This window comes from Corylus avellana, chromosome ca2 (genome assembly GCF_901000735.1).
Source record: "Corylus avellana chromosome ca2, CavTom2PMs-1.0".
Taxonomy (NCBI): Eukaryota; Viridiplantae; Streptophyta; class Magnoliopsida; order Fagales; family Betulaceae; genus Corylus; species Corylus avellana.
In genome coordinates, this window is record NC_081542.1 from 44,617,166 (window position 1) to 44,624,161 (window position 6,996).

General features: G+C 35.7%; 2 pseudogenes; both read right to left on the reverse strand.

The window, feature by feature from the left end:
* Positions 1-407: 407 nt before the first annotated feature.
* On the reverse strand, positions 408-510 carry LOC132173184 (U6atac minor spliceosomal RNA; annotated as a pseudogene).
* Positions 511-1,195: 685 nt separating this feature from the next.
* Positions 1,196-3,242, reverse strand: LOC132169914 (uncharacterized; annotated as a pseudogene).
* Between the last annotated feature and the right edge of the window lie 3,754 nt (positions 3,243-6,996).

Consider the following 6,996-nt stretch of genomic DNA (forward strand, 5'->3'; position numbering starts at 1 on the left):
AGCCGCCGCCTCCTCTTCCCCATGCGCCGCCGCCGCTGCCCCTGCACCTTCTAAATGCGTTGGCCACCCATCCACCACTGATCAGTTGCCCCAGACGACGCCGACCGGCAGGAAGCGGTGGCACTGTCCACGGTTTTGAGTCGGGCCGCCGCTCACTTTATGTGGCCAACGCCGCTACAGGTTGTGGGAAGGCCGGCGCTTTATGCGGCCAACGCCGCTACCAGATGGGGAAAATCGAAGCAGAACCGGCGGCCAAAGTCACCGTCCTTTCCATAACGGGCAGCCGCTGCTGTCCGCCGGCAGCGGCCGTCGCTCACTGTATGCGGCAAAATGCCGCTAGCAGTGGCAACGGCTGCCGCTCAACCTCATGAGGGGCAAGGGGCTGTGGGTCAGCCCTGAGTCGCCGGTGCTGGTTATAGATCCACCCCAAGGGTGGGAAGCCTTAACTGGATGTGTGGATAACAGGAATGACCTTTCGAGATGCCAACCATCTCTCCTTTCTACAAACACTTATGGCCTGTACTTATTTTATTTCAACATAAACAAAAAATTTAACAGGGCCGTGGGTTTCATTCTTTTCACCCTATTTTGTTTCAATAATCAAATAAACAAAATAAATATTATTGAAACAAAAAAAATAAAATTTTACAGCAGGCATATCTAAAATTAGACTGAGCAAATATGGCCTAGAGAAGGCTCTGATACTACATGTAAGAATTCTATATAAAATTAAATGCTAATAGACAATAAAATTAGCAATGGAATAAATAATTATATAAATATCTTTAGCCATGCTTTGCTCAAGTCAATTGAAAAACAGCTTCACAGCAATAAAATATGGAAAACAAAAAATTATTGAGAGGTTTTTCTGACCTATGCCTACCAGTGAGTGCCAATTGATAGAATATATATGTCTTATTTATAGGTAGGTCATGGACCCTCAATTAGAGCTGTTACCTTAATTATTCCTCCCATCAAAGAATAAAAATCAAATAAATAATCAATACAGCTTATTTGATTCCACAAAATAAAATTAGTAATGAATTCAAATATTTGTTTTCACAAGAATTAAATCGACCATGTAATTCAGAATATTTGATTTCATAGAATAAGCTTTAATTGGAATAAATCACTGAACACCATAATTATACATATTTTATAATCACAATAATATATGTGACATAAGGGACAAACCTTAAATAAAATTTCTTGCATTAATTGGACTACCAAACATACCATATCGGAAGTGATCCCCTATGCCAAGATGAGCCATTAATAACCAAACAAATGTGATAAGCTCTCCTCCTTTGCTTAGTTGAGCAACATGAGCATTGGCCTTGCAATGGCTTGCAGCATAAGACAACAATTCCACCCACACTTCACTCATTAGACCCCATCTCTTCTGCTCCTCCAACTTTCCTAGCTCTTTAGCAAAGAATACATGCATCGAACAGCACAGATTTGTTTATGTCTCCCTTCACAACAGCAGGTTCAAAATCAGTATTTACTTCAAGGATTCTAGTACAAGCCTGTTTACGTTCTTGATCTTGTTCTTGTCCTAGGTCAACCTTTCTGTCGAAGAATGTTTTGGCCTCGGCACAGGTATCGCGGAATCTTATTTGGCCAATACCTGCTACAGCAGACATCATAGTAGGCTGCATAACAAGAAGATATAACATATAATCCGAAAGGATTTTACAAAATTCACGATGATTATTGCTGTCTTCATGACTCTCCGTATGATAACAGAGTTCAGTTGCAATATGCCATGTTATGAGGCTCTCATCATAATCAACATCGGCAATATAATGCTTAAACTTGCTTCTCTCAATACCAGTAATCCCATCATCAATATTTTTTAGAACCCAATCTCCTCGTGACAATACATTCTCATGAAAACTATCGAAAATGGAGTACTTTTTCAGCTCATCAAAGATGAAAACCCATAGCTTTTCCGTTAAAGGTTTCTTGGAAACGTATTTCATCCGATCATAGAAATCCTTGAGGCCCAATTTTCCACTGACATAAATTAAGATCCGGCCAAAATAATTGAAGGGTACTGTAAGGTTCTTTTTTGAACGTTCTTTTAGACAATAATCTAAAAAATTGTATGTATCCAATGATTCATGCCACCTCCGGAATAGGATTCGTCTAGCCCGTCCCAAGCAACTCATTGATTCTAAATCTTCCGCCCAGTTTATCTTCTTGAGATGGAGAAAGTATCTGAAGAGAGGGAGGAAGCATCTGTTTATTCCTTTCCATCTTTTAGGCATATTGGAAGCAATTGTATCCACCGGATCGTGGGAAGCAACCGCAACAGCCCAATCAGAGAAAGCCAGCATAAATAGAGCAATTGTATCCAAGGCTATGGCACCAAAGAGCAAGGTATAGGTAATTCCAACGTCAATCTTGCAAAAACCATGCTTATCTAATGAACAGAAGGGTGAAAGAGCTGCAACAACCGCACAACTGGATATAAACCGAGCAAAGTATCCAAATATTGAATGTATCACGACAGCCTTCGTATAGAGAACTGTATAGAAGAAGTTGAGTTCAACTGCTACGACTTTCAAAACAACTTCTGCGGTTCTCTTACCGAAAAAATCTTCGCTCTGCCGATGCTCTTGGAAATTAAAGATGCGATCCACGATGAGACCTTTGAACATTTCGAAGAAGTAATAAGCAAGTTGCACCTCCTCAATAGCATCGAGATTGCGTTCGTGGCCGATGTTGAGCATATATACTTTTTGTTCTGGTGGCTCGGATATTAAAGGTGGGCATTCGAACGTTTTCCTTGCAGAGTATTCCTCAATTAACGCTGCATAGTCAAGCCCTGGGTTAGGCGCTTTAAGCATGGATTTTCGAAATGTATTCAGGTTTGCTTGAAATAAAGCATATGTTCGCTCACCATACTTGATGGTTCCAGCGACAAAGAGAAGGAGAGTAGGGACCCATAATTTGTTACTAGGAAGGGATTGGCCAAAGACAATAGTAGCAGTGACAACCTGGCTTAGGAGCCCAACCAAGTGCCTTTGCCAGAGAGCATTATCCTCCAGAGAAAAAGCAGTTACGGTATCTGGACCACCAAGGTGTAACAAAAGAAAGGGAGCCCAAAACACCAGAATGTCGGCATGATCATCAAATTTTTGAGTATATTTTTGACGGCTGGAAATAAGTCCCAATGCAAAGATAGCAGCCCAATCGGCCAGCAAGTAAGCTAGCCAAATGAGCGAGATTACCATTACATTTCCCGTGCGTTTTCTAAATGGTGCAAACAGAATTAGAATGATCTGTAGTGAGAGACTGATCGAACAGAACGAAACTCTGGATGCTCCATTCATTATACAACTTCTTGATGGAATTAAACATATCCTGCCCTTGGTTGTTTAATTTTCTTTCTCTTTTCTTTCACCCTGTTGAAGAGCTAGAACTTCGTGTGTTAGGTCCTATTTGGTACATGAAATGACTATTTCATTAAAAGAAATGAATAATTATTGTTGAGAATGTAAAATGGAATAACTATTTATATTTCTTAGTTTAGTGAGAATACATACACTCTAATTATAATTGTACCAAACATATATAACAAAATAAAATAATATAATTTTTTTTTTAAAAAAAAAAAAAAGTATTCTTTGATATATAGCCGACCACATAATTAACCCAAATTTTTAGGTTTTATGGAAAAACTTAGAGGAAGGTAATTAAGACGATGTATGAGATTGATGCATATTCTTAATCACTTTCATAATTCATGCATGGGAGTTGAGAGAGAAATGCTAAACATTCCAAATTTTTGTTTCAAAAGTTTGTTTCCAAATGATTTGTCATCATCCCATAAGTTGGTGACACACTTCCCAAAATAATAAATCTCATGAGATGGTGACACATTATTTGAAAACTAACTTTTAGGATAAAAATTTGGGATGTGTAGCACTTCTCGGGAGTTGAATAGCAAAAAAATATATCTCATGGGAATTTTCTGATGCCTCTCCAAATTAGGAGTAATTATAGGTGGCCTACTTGTGTCCTACTAAAAATGATGTGGCTATTAAAATCACTATTGGGCTTGTAATTGATCATTATTGAATTTTGATCAAATGGTGATTTTAATAGCATAAGTAGACCACTTAAAATTACTTTCAAATTGTCTCTAATGGGTAGCTCAATCGGCTGTGGACCACTCCTAATAAAGCGATGGTCATTAGTTCGAATCCCCCCTCTCCTTCCCTTATGTGGACATGTCAAAAAAAAAAAAAAAATTACTCTCAAATTAATGTTAGGTGTGACTTGCCACCCATCACACGTGAGCCCCACTAGTTTTCTACTCCTTTTGGGTTTAGGAGACTTTTGTCCAAGTTTGTTTTGGAGTCCTTCTCCTATGTATAATTGGACTCCTTGTTTGACTTATAGTAGAAGTCCTAGACCAACATATAAAAGGAGAGTTAAGCTTCTATATAAGGAACAAAACACAAGGTGAATTTGTGTGTGTGCCAAAAACGTGAAGCACCAAAGGGAGGAGAAAAAAAGAGAATTTGAGAGAAGGAGGTACAAGGGCAGCAATGGTGTTTTCTTCTTGGTGGTTTTTGGAGGAGCCAAAAACAAGTGATTAGAAGAAAAAGGGTGTTGCAGAGTGAGAGAAGAAAATAGAGATCAGCCGCCATATGTTCCAGCAAAAGAAGAGTGTGTACATCTATCTTTTGTATTCTATATTGAGAATAATCTCTCTTGTGTGATAGTGAGATTTGGGTGTATTGGGGCTTTGAGATCTGAGTGATTTTCTCTCTACTATTTTTGTACTCCATCTTTTGATAGTGGATTTTCTCCGGGTCGTCTCCGCCAGTGGATATAGGCTTATAAAGCCGAACTACTTAAATCTTTGTGTCGTGTGTGATTGCTTATCTTTGTTATTCCGCATTCTTCTTATTTTTCGCATCTCACGGGTCTTGAAAATATGATTAATTTCCTAACAATTAGGATTCAAAGAAAGTACACTATCCCTCTGTCTTGATGTATGTTTCTCGATTGAAATGACACAACTATTGATAAAAGAGTACAAATAAACCGTACATAGGAACGAACATAATGAAATCCAGAGAATTGAAAATGTGATGGCTTTCGTCGGCTGTGAGAGTAGTGCTAGCTAGATAGAGATGTGATAAACCAACACATGAAATCGATCAGGACGTCTATATATATATATATATATATATATATTTGCTATTTTGAACGAAAAGCCGATTTATAGATAGTCCGTTAGAGTAATATGTTATTTCGTTAACTGTTATATATCTTATTATTGCATAACTTAATGACGTAATAGGAAAAATTAATCATTGAATCAATATTTTTTAAAAAATAAAGAATTAATTTTTGTCCTGCTACTTCAGTTGTATAACAATCGAATAAGAATCTTATAAATAAAATTATTCATGATAGTCAGAACGTACATGATTATATACTAAGTATAAGAGTTGACTATATAACGGTTCAATTATGGACACCAAAATTTGTTGACAGCTTTTCTATTAGAATAACTGTATAATCCAGCGAAAGACTAAAATAAATTATAAAAATGACGACAACGGCTTACATTGAATGGACAAATTTTTAAACATGTTTGTAAAATCTTATATAATTACATTCAAGGACGTAACATGTTAATTTGTAAGACAATAGAACTATATATGCATTCCAATCGCATTCCTTCGCAAACTTTATGACCAAACTATAAACACAACTAATTAAATGATTCGGTGATGGTTGAGCTATATGAATTAGAGTTCAAAACTTCAAATGAATCGGAGAATATCCAGTTAGTTATAATATAATGGAGGAGTATTTTTGTCTCATAAAAAAGTAAAAAAGACAAAAATACTCATCCACTATAACTAACTGGATGTTCTCCAATTCATTTGAAATTTGGAGGATCATGTTCCTAGCTATATAGTCTTATACTTATTGCTCGAAATGACTCGAACCCGACATGAATCTAACACGAAATTAAAAGGTTTGGATTAAGAAGTTTGACCATTTTAATTAAATGTGTCGGGATATAGTTGACATATATTATCTTATACTCATGCATCACAAGACTCGACAGATACTTGATAATATTTTTTATCTTGATAATTGTTCTAAAAGCAAATGGAGCACTTGGTGATGATGATAATAATAATAATAATAATAAAAGTTTTAACTGACAAAGAAATGTTGGAAACTGGTCCGCATGCAATGTACGGATTAAGTAGACATAAATTAAGGTGTTCAGTAATTTATCACAAATAAATAATTATTTGTGGGATCATAAATTGATTTTATTTTGATTTTGTATTACTTAATGAGAGGAATAATTAAGAAAAGGTTTTAATTGATGGTCCATCACCTAGCTAGCCTATGAATATAGAACATGTTTATTCCATGTATGAGGTATTAGTGGCATAGATTATTTATTTATTTTTATTTTTATTTTGGAAAAAAATTAGTGGGCATAACTTAGAAGACACCGCTTTTACTATTAAAAAAAAAAATTAAAAAAAAAAATCAGAGTTTATGTTGCTTAAGTTATTTGATTAATTCGCTTAAGTATGAGCGTAGGTAATTTTAAATCTTTTTCCATTGCATATTTCAACATATTATTGTTTTGAATATTACAAGAAATTGTTTGTCTTTAGGATGCTATTATCCACCCAAGAAATCCTGGGATTTAACTAGTTTTTGGTCCAAAATAATTGGGTTTTTGGTTTAAATTAGGTGTCAGAACATTTGCATTGAGTTAGCCAAAAATAGATTGCTATCTAAAATTTAGATAAAACTCTCCAATATTAAATAAGAGCATTCTCAATGGAGGAGCCAAATTTTTATGCAAAATAGTTCATCAAAACTCACTTTTATCTAGTTTAGCTAATGAATTTTTAAATGCATCCACATCCGATTAGCTATATTTTTATCTATATCATTTAAATATTATTAAAAGTGAGAAAAGTTTTGGGAAAA